Genomic DNA, 14,337 nt, shown 5'->3' with positions numbered 1-14,337 from the left:
GTGTTTCCCTATTCCCATATAATTATTCTTATTTTCACTTCAGAATCTTTGTTTCAGGGTTGTCTTTTTTTTTTTTTTTTTTTTTTACACTCTTACTTCTCTCTTGCTCTATCATTCTTTACTTGCATCTTTATTTCATCCTTCATAGCCTTTCATCCCTCTTATTTAATTATCTTTTCACCCAGTCTTTACTCTTCTCTTTATTCGACAGTTTCTTTCATCGCTTATTAATTGTTCCCATCCCTTCACTTCTTTTTCTCTTTTTCTTCTCTTTTACTCCCTTGTATCGTCTTTCACCTCCTTTACTTCCCCATCTTCTCTTTTCAAAGTCTCATTTCCAGTTTCTGTCAGTTTGTTCTCCCCTCTTACGTAACACCCCCACCATTGCAATCCCTATAACTAAACCCAGTAACATTAAACTTCATTGTTCCCGCTTCTGACTTAATCCATCCCATAGTCCTTATCATTCCTTCCATTTTCTTAATTCAGCACATAGGTACTCCTACTTCCCATCCTCAGTCAACCTTTTTCTACATTGTCTCTTCATCCTCCTTCCTTGTGTCCACTCCCTCCCGCCGCTGTACACGCCAGCCTTACCTTCTCTACGTCTTGAATCAGTTGACGTAATTTGTTGGTTTATTTGTGGTATCCAGATGGGTTTTTTTCCAGATCCCAATAAGGTTTTCGGACTGGATATGTTAGATACATCGACGGTCTTCATTATCTCTTGCATATGAGATTTTTTCGAAATTAAATAACTTGTCTGTCAGTAGGTATAATAGAAACAGTTAGTCCCCGGGATGAAGAACAAGTCAGCAATTTCCATATATACTATTCTTTCACTCTTTAGAATTGCCCTGTCAACCCTAAGCTATTCCTTTTCTCAGTCTAACCATTCTTTCCAGTGCCTTATCTCGCCTGTCTCCCTCTATTCTCATGATCTCTATTTCCCATTTTTTTTTTCGTCATCTTTAGTTAAACTCCTTTTGCCTTTCCATCAGTCCTATTCATTCAACTATCCCTTTTACCACCTCAGCAACCAGATTTCCTGTTCCCCGTATCCCTCCTCAGCATTTACTTTACTCCATCCCCTCATGTCCCATGTTTGCCTCCCTTCTATCCCCAGTGTCTTCTTCGTGATCGTTAATTCCCCTCTCGGTTGTTGCTTTTCCTGCAGCCTCTCTCTCTCTCTCTCTCTCACAACTTTCCAAAGTTTCCTTTCTTCTTACTCATCCCTTTTTTTCACTTTTCTTTGCCTTCCACCTCACAAACCAGTTTTATCTCTCCACGAGTAATTTAAGCGACTTAGTAGATCCTAAATATCCACCTCGACCAGTGTGTAAATTTTAGTAATCTGATGAGCACACCACGAGTATTACTTAGGAAGGTTTATTAGCGATAATGCAGGTTAAACTGATTGTTATCTTGTCTGTCAGTTCACGAGCTGGTTATTACCTCACAATTTTCGTGGTCTGACAAAAATGTGTTCCATAATTCCGTAAACTGGTGTGGATGAGTACAGGGTGGTGCGAGGCAGGAAGGTGTTGGGTAACACCAGGCTGAAAGTAAGTGGTGCAAGGGACGCCATCCTTCCGGTACCAGCCCATCAGATTTCAACCTCCTCTACATATCCCTAAGTATGAAACACTGTATTCTCGAAATTTCAGTAATTACCTAACCCAGCGACGGAGAATGAGTCCCACAGTACAACGGTGTAGGTTTGCTGAGCTGCAGTCTGGCAGATGTATGGTAATCGGCCTGTCAGTAACTTAATGATAGAGGCATTTCCAGGCCTGGCCCCTGGGATGATCAGGTAGAATCAAAGCAGTGCAACCCATATTCTCGTCTGATAACCTGACAGCATATTTAGAATCTGAGAAGTCATAGGTGTGATGGAGTATGAAGACTTCGAAATACCTACTCCAGTGCAAAAATTAATATGAAGGTTTGGGAAACACCTACACTTATACAAAATGTGTTTGTATAAGTTTAGGATTTTGCAGTATGTGGTCAGTGAAATTTTTGGTGCACCTGACTTGGATCTTCTCACCTGCCAATAGGGTGGGAGGATGTGACAGGGTGTACATGTGATGTGGGTGGATGTAGGAGGGATTGGGGTGTGGGTGGGATTGTGTTGAAGGGAAGAGTGGGTGAGGGGATTTTAATTGTAGTACTGTATAATGGACGGGTGTGGAACTAGTGTGTGTGTGTGTGTGTGTGTGTGTGTGTGTGTGTGTGTGTGTGTGAGAGAGAGAGAGAGAGAGAGAGAGAGAGAGAGAGAGGAGGTATTAGAGGGAAATGTCTGAAAACCAAAACACCGTAAAAAGAATGAGTTTCCTCCATTTTTTGTTAGGGTGGGGGAAAGGTTGGGCGTTTGGACAGAGAAAGGAAGAGTGGGATGGTGAATGTTTATGTAGGAGTAGAGGTGTGAGGGAGAGTACAAGGAAGGGTATAATGAAGTAATGAGGAGGGAACTGGAAGAAGGTATTGAGTTTAAGGAGGGGTGTGAACCTGTAAGGGGAAGATACGAGATTATAAAGTATTAGGCTGGATACTTGTTTTGTTTCGAGATTGCACCACCACATCATCTCATTAACAACCACCATTAATCACTATTATCGTCAGCCACTCTCACCACTCCCATCACTCCCATAGCCACTGTTAACACCTGTCCTGCTGCCATCCTAAGCCTGTCGTATCACTACAACTTTTCCTGTTAACAACCATTATTAATCACAATCATAATCAACTACTAACACCACCACCCATCTTACCATACTACGCAGACCAACCTCCCTCAATCTACCACTTTTCATACCACCATCAACCTACAGTAAACCTACCCCACCATCACCACCACAACCACAGTTATCACATCTGCATACCACTTTGAAAACTATTTCCTACTTCCTTCGCTCCATCACTTTTATCGTAATTACCGCGCCTGCTTCCCAACCAACTGTCCTTCTCCATGCAGGATATGAGGCATTGTCGCTTTACAGTTATGCTGCCTACTTTGTTCCCTTCTTACCTGTCTGCATTGTTCTCTTCTTCCCTTCAGTCATTCTCCCTGCCTACCTTGAGGCCTCTGTCTGTCTGTCTGCATGCATGGCTGCGTGCCTTGCGAGGCGCCTTTTGTCTCTAGTGGCCTTGGTAGGAATGTCAACAGTTACAAGGTCGATGCGTGGGCAGCAGTGTATCTGTTGCCATATACGCAGGTGGGGGATGAAAGGAAGGGTAAGGGGGAGGCACCACAGTGCTGGACATGTCACCCCATATGATGCCTGTCTCACCCCTCAGCCTGCACTGGTTACCCCTATTCACACTCTTGAACACTTTCAGTTAGAGGACATAGTTCAGGTATTATTCTTGCTTTCTCTAGATGATTTTATTCAGATTAGAAAAGCACCCATGTAGTAAATTGGCGGTTGAAGCCTGTACCTAATACCTCCGGTTTCATAGTCTCTCCTAAGCTGAACAAAACCATCTGGAGTTAATAAAAGTACAATATAAAAGACGACCCCAGGCCGAATGGGTTATTGCTACTCTCATCCTTTGTTCATCCTTGTCTCTGTTCATCTGTGTATCAGTTTCCTTGGCTGTTTTGGTGCGTGCAGTGTGTCTGTGATGACTGTGAAGATATCCCAGCAAAGCCGGACCAACGCACACCACTACCTGGTCTGTCTAACCGCCTGTTCGTTCATGTCTGTAATATTTTTCCATGAAATTTATCTGTTAACCAGTCACTGTCAGTTTCCAGTTCCTTCTTCCCATTTTTATGCATCTGTTTCGTTCTGTTACTCAGTTACTGTATTACGTCTACCTAATTACCATATTGATCTGTCTATGTGTTTTATGTAGACAGATTGATAGATAATTACCATATTGATCTGTCTGTGTTAGGTAGATAGATATGTGGTTAGACAGATAGATAGATAGAGCTCTGAGTGTTAAAGTATCCGTATCGTATCTAGTAACAGTCTCTCTGTTCATGTGTCTGTTTATCAGCGTATCTTACTGGCAGCACATCTCCAGCAACATCCTAAGACATACCCCACTACCCCCAGCGTTCCTGCCATGTGCTGACCTTCAGCAATAATCACACTGACTCACGCACCTCTACCACCACGCGCAAGTGGTCTTCACGCCATACCTCTGCTCAGGGAGGGACAGTCTGGATACAGCAGGACAGGGAGAGGCAGCTGGAACGAGGTAGGATTAGTTAGAGACAGATTAGACTGGGTAGACGAAGCTGGTTTGCACTGAATGAGGAATTTCTAGGGCAGCGGGTGGAATAAAGATGGATTTGATTAAGCCGGGCTAGACTGGGCGAAGCGAGTTTGGAGCAGAATAGGCAGAACATGTTTATGAAATTAAGGCAAGGCCACGTAATTTATACAGGTGGTCGTTTCGCTGCATAGAACACCCACCAGCACAATCGGGTGGGTGGAGTGTGGACTGGTGGCAGGACCCGCCCTGGCCGCAGGGTGGGCAGCGTGCAGGGGTAGAGTGGAGGGAGATGGAGGTAGGCAAGGTGGGTGGAGGGAATTAAGGTTGAGGTAAATACTAAAGTGAAAGTGTTTAGCTGGAAATTAAAGATAGTAACTCGACTACGCAGCTTTTAAAGGCTAATGCAGTGCCCAAGTCTGCCACATTCAGAGGCAGTATCATATAGCTATTTCAGAAGCTATGTTAGCATCACTTGAAACGCTTGTCAGCCTATCATATAATTCGATCCATCTGTTGTGAAATATTTATCAGCTGTCATCGTGGTACTTAAAACTTCAGTACACTTGATCCATTCGTTTGCTATGCATTGTTGAACTAAAATAGATTCTCTTTATTTTAAATGTATCATGCATAGTTTGTTTATCAGTTAACGTATCATTTTTGTTTTCTGAGGGTGAGGGAGGAAGGGTGTGTATAAGTGCGCGTCACTTGCCCAGCCTCACTCTACTAAAATGATCCCGCTACTGATGTGGAATAGACGGCCTTTCAATCCACCCTCACCCATCCTCATCCATGCCATTTATCTACTTTCGGATAAGCTACCTCCTCCTCCTCCTCCTCCTCCTCCTCTTCTTCTTCTTCTTTTGTATACAATCTACTTTTTTTTTTTTTTTTATGTTCGCCTATAGAGAGCCAAAACTAAGGGTAGTTGAAAAATGTGCTCGTGAACATTAAATCATCAGATCAGACAGCCATGAAGGTGTCACTTGGGTAAAAGAATGTGTAGCATTAAGTACAGTATTGGTGTGGTGTGCTGACATTCTCCATCATGGATTCAGGGTCCTTTGAAAATTCAGGTATTCGTATACTCACCTGCTCTCTGGTACCAGTCACGTTCAATATATTCAACGTTACAAAGGAGAAGGCATCCTGGAGCTGTAAGTTGCGGTCAGTGCAGACACAATGGAGTGAATTCGTGCAGAATCGATTACATGTTGGTTAATTTTTTTAGTGTGGGTTATAAGCCACTTTTGAGGTGATGGGGTGACTGGTAGAGACCTAATGAAGGACATACAGACAGTTTCACTTGATGGTAATTTCCTCTGTCCACAGTGAGGCTGTCATGCAATAGTTACCACGACTGACGAATTATCTGTGCTGATGGTGAGGTGAACCGCCTCTTAGTGTCTCATTATCCACCAGACCAGACATTTTACATTTTCATACTAATCTTATCTGAGCTATACACACAAGGGCGACAGGTCAGAGAGTTTTAATGAGAGATTCAGTTTAAATGCTGTGGCAAGTTTAGCGGAATTGGTGTCCCCTTACTGTCACCCTGTATTGAAGTTCCGTCGATAACTGCAATAGATGTGACATTTAGTGCCATCAGCCTGACAAAGGTGAACCCAGCTTGGTGTGGTAGCCATGCCGACCGCATTTACAGCTCTGCGATCCCTCTTTGCTGGCGTGATTATCAGAGCCACCAGTCTGTCTTTAGAGTTACAGTCTCACCCGCCATGATGCCGTCTTGGTGAGAATGATACAATCTTTTATTGTCGCTAAAAGGATGAGGAGTTCAGTGTATTGTGTGAGGCGGGAGGTTCCCTGCAGCACCAGTACTGCTGTGGTGCTTATTTGCCACAGCTCATGTACCCAGAGGTCGGAAAGGAAGGTAAGGTGTGGGTAGAGGCAGAGCATTGTCTGAGATGGGTGGTTCTTTTGATGTTTTTTTTTTTATGCAACACAGGTTCCCGGCTGTGTAGAAGGGATGTGGTGTCTGTTGTGAGCCCTGCACGACTCGCCAATCACAGTCCCTTCTCATGGACGACTGACAGAAAAATCACTTGCTGTTGAACATTTGACTGGGATATTGGTGAAGGCTACGAGGATTTGCAGATGCTGATAAGAGATTAGATAAAAGTGGGAGTTGAAGAAAAGATTCTCACCTTAATGAAGTAAACGATTTAGACATGGAAGGAGGGACAGCCTGTTGAGCTATAGCGTTAGGGTGAGTCACACTCGCTGTCACAAGTCGGATTTAGTACGCTTTAGTCTATCGTGACAGATGTTTGTCCCCCAACCCACTCTCCCCTCGCTAAATATTGCATTTAATGGCGGGGGGGGGGAGTGCAGGAATATGTGAGTAAATTGTGAGTAAAAACAACTGAGGTGGGGGCAGGGGTATAATTGAGATGTTGGGGGAGGCAGACTTTTGAAAATGGTGTGTGTAGAAAGTGAAGATAGGTTTATTAGGCCTTACTTTTTATGATGATGGAGGGACATCCCAGTGGCCTTTTATCAATATTGGGGCAAATATCGTGTCTTGATATTCATTTAGTTCGATTGTTTGTGGAAGTGACAACTGCAGACTCACATTCTTTGGCTCATTTTATATTACACATTTAAAAGGCGGGCTTGTGAGCTAGAGGTGGTAGTTGGGGTGATGGTTGTGTTGGGAGGAACTTGGGTGTTGTGGAGGTATTGGGGTCAGGTTGTAGGGGGTGGCTGGGGTGATGGTTACGTTGGAAAGGACGTGGGTGTTGTGTAATTATTGAGGTAAGGGTGTGGGGGTGGCTGGGATGATGGTTTTGTTGGGAGAAACTTGGGTGTTGTGTAGGTGCTGGGATAGGGTGTGGGGGGGTGGCTGGGGTGATGGTTGTTTCGGGAGGAATTTGGGTGTTCTGTAGGTATTGGGGTAAGGGATGTGGATAGTGATGAAGAGAGAGAGGGCAAGGATGGAAGTCAGACCTTGGTGGAATTGACAGGTTGTGGTATTGGAAGTTGACAGGAGCCACCATACACACCACCCGCCCTTGATCTCTCTCTCTCCACGTCCCACATGGTAAGGGATCTTAAGAGGAAAAGGAGAGTGAAAAGAAGATCGAAGGATAAGGTGGAGGAGCGCATGACGAAGAGTGGCTTGGGGTGGCGAGAAAGAGTAGTGATAAGGTTTGATTAGCTAGGAAGTTGTATTTGTCGCAATCTTCCTGGAACTCCGGGATGCATATTTCCCTTCCGTATCACGGTTCAGCACCACGGCCCTTAGCCAGGCAGCCCCAGTGGGATAGGTTAATGCTAGGCGAGGTTAAGTTTGGTTAGGCAGTGATGGGTAATTTGGCGCGGGAAACACATTGAGCATATTTCCAAGAAAAAACTACGGTTGTTTTGAAATAATGGGGCGAGCGTCGTTCCTGGTTGACGTTCCCGGTGGTGGTACAAAACCGTAATACAGAAGGAAATTATGCCTCCGGGTTTAGGCGTGCGGTAGGCGATAGATAGGAAGACAGATCGATAGAGACACAGATAGATCGGTGACAGAAGATAGACATTAAAACACAGATGGAAGAAAGATAAAACTAATAGAAGTCCTAATGTTAGCAAGGAGTCTGTGAACTCATCGTCGACATCCACAATCCTAGGCCTTTCTCTCTCATACTCTTTGTGCACACCAGACCCCTGTCCCCTCACCCCACTACGCATACCCACCCACTAGCGCGCGCGCACACACACACACACACACACACACACACACACACACACACACACACGCACACGCACGCACGCGCGCACGCGCGCTTCTCCCACCGCAAGTTATCTTATTTTTGCAGTAAAACATCTGTAAAATACAATACAATTAACTGGTCATTTTTCCATTCACACATTTAATCACTTCATTTGGTTGCATCGAAATTCTTGACTTTTTTTTTTTTCCTCCCCCCTCTAAGGACGCATAAAGTGCTTATCATGAAACCTGTATTTCTCTCCATTGAGTGTTCTCGTAATAACTGCATATAGTCTTTTTACTTATGTTAATCACTACCGTCCAGACACAAAATGCAGTGCACACAACACGTATTCTGCCGTAATTGTAATGTCGCCCCATGCACCACATGCACCTCACTCATACATTATACATATTTACAGTGTCCCTATTCCCAGTAGCATAAAAGAATAATTATAAATAAATAAATAAATAAAAGCTTATTGTTGTATCTTTGCAAATTTACAAATAGTTTTTAAAAGTGTATTAGCATTCACAGTTCTCAAGCTCCCGACAATAAATATAAGCAAATTCTCGGCATTAACTATAGGCATATTCCCAGTTATAAAAATCTGTATGTGTTCAACTGGGACATCAGCTCAGCGCATAATGCCATAATATAGTCATGAATATATTTGGAACCCCTCTTTATAAGCACGTATAATGTTCATGTCAGTAAACATGTAAAACCCGCCATGACCGTGCCTGGATGAAAAATACACAGCAACAGCGACTACCACATAATGTTAAGGCAAATGAACAACCCGCGTCCCCCATCAGCCACCTACCAGTCTGTCTGCTTATGCTGAACACGGCGTGAGTGTAAGTAAGGTTAGGCTGTGATGTTGGCAATTCCTCACGCACAGTTTAATTTGATGTGCGGTTTAATCTTTACGTCAGTGCTTTTACTTTTCCTTGTATCTCCAGTTGTGTTTTTCAATAGCATCAGTGTTTTGTCATATACCTTGCGTTTTAAACACTTACTCCACCAGCCTTTCCCTCCCTCCATGTACACGTAGTAGGCTACATTTTCTCCTTTGAAAACTTTTCGTTCTTCACTCTTCCATTTCTACTGTCTACTCTCTCCTAACACTATCTTTTTCTCTCTTCTCTTTTGTTTCATTTTCTCACAAGTTTTTCGTTCCCTCTTCCTTTCCTTTTTTTTTTTTCTTTTGTCTTCCCTTCTCTCCCGTCGGCCTTCCTCCAGTTCTCTCTTAATCATTTTTCTTCTCATTTTTCTACTTTTCTTTTCCCATCCTCTCCTCATATTTTCGTCTTTTCTCCAATTTCCCTTTCTACCTCTTCAAATATGCTTTGTGTCTCGTAAGTATTCGTCTTCTCTCCTCACTCTACCTTTATAACATCCTTCACCACTTGCCTCCTTCGACTCAAGTTCTCGGTCACTCCTGCAACATTCAGTTCCAGTTACAAGACAGAGACATGACAAGGGTCGACCTTGGGATGTCGGTGTCACGGCGAGTTAAGTTAAGCAGCACCCCAGGAACAGAGTCAGCACAGCAACATCCAGCAGCCGTCAGCCCCATGAATGAGGCAAAGGATGAACTACATGATGACCCAAGGCTGTAAGTGTCACAGTAAATTAATACAGTAAAGTGCCAGCCCAGTCATGACACCAATATCCAACAGCCGTCAGTCCCAGTACCAATGCAAAGGACAAGCCACGTGACGATCCTGGCGTGTTAGTGCCTCAGCAAGTTAGTGTAGTAGAGCAACGCCCCAGCATCACAGACGAGACAGCTACAAGACGCAGGACACACTGCATACTGTACCCAAGTGAGAACCTCGATTTCCCCACCACATCTGACGCTTCAGGAGAGGGTTTGACAGACAATGAGGTTGAGAACAGAGCCAAACCAGTCAAGATATAGAAAACTTAATACTTATCTCCTTCATGCCGAGTATTTCTTTTTGAATTTCTTGCCGCCTTTGGACGATTTTATTCAGTACAGAGAGGGTTTTTCAGAACTATCAGGGTTAGATTAACCGAAAGTAACCCCTTCAGTACGCGATGCTCTAGTAAGCCGTTTAAAAGCAAATTGTCGACATGAGAAGAGTATAAGGTAATAAATTCCATTTCGTCGGCCATAATGGTGGTCAGGCAGTAGCAGTAAGGTGAGAAGCTGCCAGTTGGGGAGGACACAAGAACGCATCGGGAAACAACGGTGCTGGTTAGGAGAACTGTCACTCACCAAAGATTATCGAACTGGTAATAGAAAAGACATAGGGATCAACTCCCTGACTGAGGCAGTAGGAACAGTCTGGGGATCTTTATTTCTGTTTAAAACATAATTGTATTTAGAAAGCAGCCTTTCTCCCCTTTTAGAAATCGTTAGAAACATGAAAAGGTAAACGCTGAAGTAGGAGTAATTAAGTCAGAGTTACCAGTGTAGTGGCCACACTTTTTCGGGAATGTCAGCAACACTATTTTTTGCATCCCTCAGCCCCTCCCGTCTCTCCCCACGCCCTCAAAGCACTTAAAAAGTCATTCACATTTCTGGTTAGTCTCCGCATCGTTCTTTCACAGAGCCAGACGCCAACTACTGATGCCTTATCAAACATTGAATGCCTGGACAGGTAATATTTACAGCACTCTGTCTAGACTGCATATCTCGGATCTTATATTGATATGTGTGTGTCTGTGTGTGTGTCTGTGTGTGTGTGTGTGTGAGATATTTTATAGCAAGTCGAAGTCTGCGTGCATCGGCCTGTTCACCTTTTCTGTTTTCTCCCTTTTCTCCCTTTTTCTTCGACTCAAAGGCTTAAGGTACGTTTCCTGAAAGCCCAGTGATCTCTAACGTGTCACATGCCTTCACAATTTATTTTGAGTATATAAAAGCTTAGAGTTGCTTCTTCAGGATTGGTATGGATGGTGTGAGGGGGAACGTTTTTTGTGACATGGTGGATCTTGAGGATGATCAATACAGGGGCTTGGGGTCCCAGAACGTTTTTTGACTATCCGCTCTGGCCTTTGGTATGCTTATGTATTGCTGGTTGGACATGGCTATTTCCACTTCTACTTCATTGCACCAACACACAGGTACGCAGTCCACATATATTCATCTCATTCCTTCGTTTTTTTCACACTTGCCCATTTCCCATAACCTTTTTACTATACTTTTTCTATTCTGTCTGCTGCTATGTAAACAAATTTAGCTTTGGAAAAATCTCATAGACTGAGGGGATTTTTTAGAAAGTGTGCTGAAGTTGTCATTGGTGTGCCATTAGTTATCACCATGTTGATGGTTCTATAGAAATTATGAAGTTACTTAAGGTAATCAACATGAACACCATGAATACGAACATACAAATATACTTCTACAAAGCACAGTTCCAGAGTATCCTGTCGCTCACATTATGGAGCTTAGTTCTGGTCACCATACTTTAAAGAGGATATTAACAATGGAGGAGAAGATACAGAGGAGTATAAATAGTATAAGTATTCAGGTGAAGGATAAGACCATGTACATATCAGATGAAACGAACTGAGGGTGTCTCTATCAGGCCTTTCGGACTGTAAGGGTAAAAATAGGACCTAGTACAATGATGCACAGCTTTTTTCAAGGACATGAGATATTACGGCTTAAAGACGAGAGAAATGCCTTACGATTGCTTATGTCCAATTATAGTGAAGATAATGACCGAGAGATAATCATGGTGGACGTTTCCAGTTCAATGAAGGTAAACCAAACTGCCCTGTGATGTGGTGGACCGCAAGTCGCTGTGTTGGATTTATTCTGGTCTGATTCTGAGCGATATTTTCCAAATTAAGAGAGAGGTATGTTAGTTAAGGGAAGTCTCCTTTAATCCCTTCTGAGAATTTCCTGTCTTTATGTGTATGTATTTATTTATTTATCATTTATACTTATTTTTATTTATTATCGATACGACCAAACAGTGTGGTAGTTAATATTTTTTTTTTTTTTTGCTTGATACCTCTGATAATGTTACTGAGCTTGGAGGAGAGACGTGTCAAAATGTTGTGAAGGACTAAAAAAAAAAAAAAAAAATATTAAAGCAATTTCATGAAACGTCTTGCACAGGATGTAAAATATACTCTTCTTGCCACATCAGGGATGATTTATCTCAGCATTTATTTAAACTTTGGGTAGAGAGTTAAAGTCATCCGGAGTTTGGTTCTGTGACACACACACACACACACACACACACACACACACACACACACACACACACGTACACACACACACACACACGTACGTAAACCTCATATAAACCTCTGGTATAAAAATGTTTTGATAGTCGTCGTTAACTTGTCCTTCCTCAAGCATTATTTTTGTCTTCTACGCCACAAGTTGCTGCTTGGAGGGAAACAATGGCGAATGTGGGGGAGAGAAGTAGGGGAGGATGGAGAAGTGAGGAGGTGCAAAAAGGGGAGAGGAGGAGAGGTTCACTGGGGAGAGGATACTGGTGAAGAAGGAGGTAGTAGGTCGAGTAGAAGAAACTTGAGTAGAATGAAGGGATGGAAAGGGTAGGAAGAATTGGTGGAGGGTGAAGGGATGGGAAAAGAAACAGAGACTGGGGGAGAGTAAGTAGAGGGTTGAAGAAAGAGGAGGAGAGGTAAGGAGGGAAGGAGGTAATAGAGAGGAGGAAGTACGGAAAAGATGAGAAGGAGATAGTGGCTGGGGATTAGAGTTGGCCTGGAGAGGAAACTCTGTAAGGAGGAGTCAGGAAGGTGGGAATGGTTGTAGGTGGCTTGTGAAAGGTGTTGATCAAGCAGAAACAAGGCAGCAGGATGACTTAAGGAGAAAACACACTCTTAGATATTCAGACTCTGTCATGACCTTTACATCACGGATACCACCTTTTTAGCATGATCTGTTTGCCGCGATTGATTTCATATATATATATATATATATATATATATATATATATATATATATATATATATATATATATATATATATATATATATATATATATTTTTGGAGATATTACCAGCAGAGGTATAGTTAGCAGTAATCTGTATTGTAAGCGGGGCAGAGACAGTTAATCTACTTTGCGTTGAACATCAGCTTCCTGTTCGAGTAATATGGAGATTAACGTAATAGTTAAGTAAACACCCACTCACACTTGTTGACCACACTACCACCTCCCTTCCTCCCGAGTGGTCTTTGTGTATCATTGTCATTTTTTGTGCTTTAAGTGTGTGGGTTTGCTTCATTGGTCTCAGGTTGGTACTGTTTGGTTAGATTACGTTAAGCTTAGATTGTTAGGTTAGGTTAGGTTAGAAGTTAGATTAGGTTAAGTGGTTAGGCCAGGACTTGGATTGTGTGCGCGTGGGAGAATCTGGCCATAATCTTGCATACCTGGTGCTTGAGAGAGTATAGCCAAATAATCCTGTGCACAGATGGCAGGTTGTTGTACGTGGTCATAAACCGGTGGATATATCTCAATCTGGCGCCTGCTGGTGGCTGCTGGAGTCATTCTGTGGGTTTTACTCGCGCCGTCCTCATCGCTAAAAATAAAATTCGTTGAAGAAATATACATGCTCCTTCATTCAGTAATCTACTGGATGCTCTTCTCCGACGCATCTTTCCTGCTCCCTCAATTACATCCTTCCTCTTCCCTGCATATAACTGCGCTGCAGAAACCCAGCAGAAAGGTTTGCGCCTATTTGTGGACAAGCAGCCGTAAATGTTGTTGTGATTGCTGCCCTGGTGGGGTTTAGATGATGCAGATTAAAGCAGATAGGGTAACGGCCATCACGGGGAAAAACTGGCTTCCATTCAGGTTTAGATCTCTAGCTTTACCTTTCAGAAGATAAGAAAAAGAGTGTAGAAGCAACCCCTGTGTAATGAGTGCTGTTTATTATACTGCTGCTGGTAATGGTGTGTATAAGAAGTGCTATTCGATGTCTTCCCGTGTTCCAGTCATCATCATCAGGCAGGTGTTGTGGTTAAGCTGATTGTTGGCGTTAGTTTCCTGAAGGTGATTGGAAAAATAATGTTCTGTGTGCTTGTTTATATTTATTGTAGTGGCAGAAGGAGTTACAAGCTGAAACTTGAAAAATTATCCTTATATAGAAATGAACAAAGAAGTCGCTGAACTGGAGATGCCTAGTCACACTGCCTTTGACTGGTGGAAATCCCAGTAGGGCTGAAGGACATGACTTGACCAACACTTTCCCCACAGCTTACCTGCGGTGTATGTCAACGAGTAACCAACGAGTAACAATTACCGGTAACTCCTACAACAGGGAGCAGAAGGTGGAGATGAAGCGATGGGGTTGGGAATAGAGGGGAAGAGGAGAGGTGATTGGGATAGGGGATGGGAATGGGGAAGGGGAGGTGATGGGATGGGTATGG

This window comes from Coenobita brevimanus, chromosome 93 (genome assembly GCF_032717465.1).
Source record: "Coenobita brevimanus isolate Jiangsu-jjx chromosome 93, ASM3271746v2, whole genome shotgun sequence".
Classification (NCBI taxonomy): Eukaryota; Metazoa; Arthropoda; class Malacostraca; order Decapoda; family Coenobitidae; genus Coenobita; species Coenobita brevimanus.
This window is presented reverse-complemented; position numbering follows the sequence as displayed.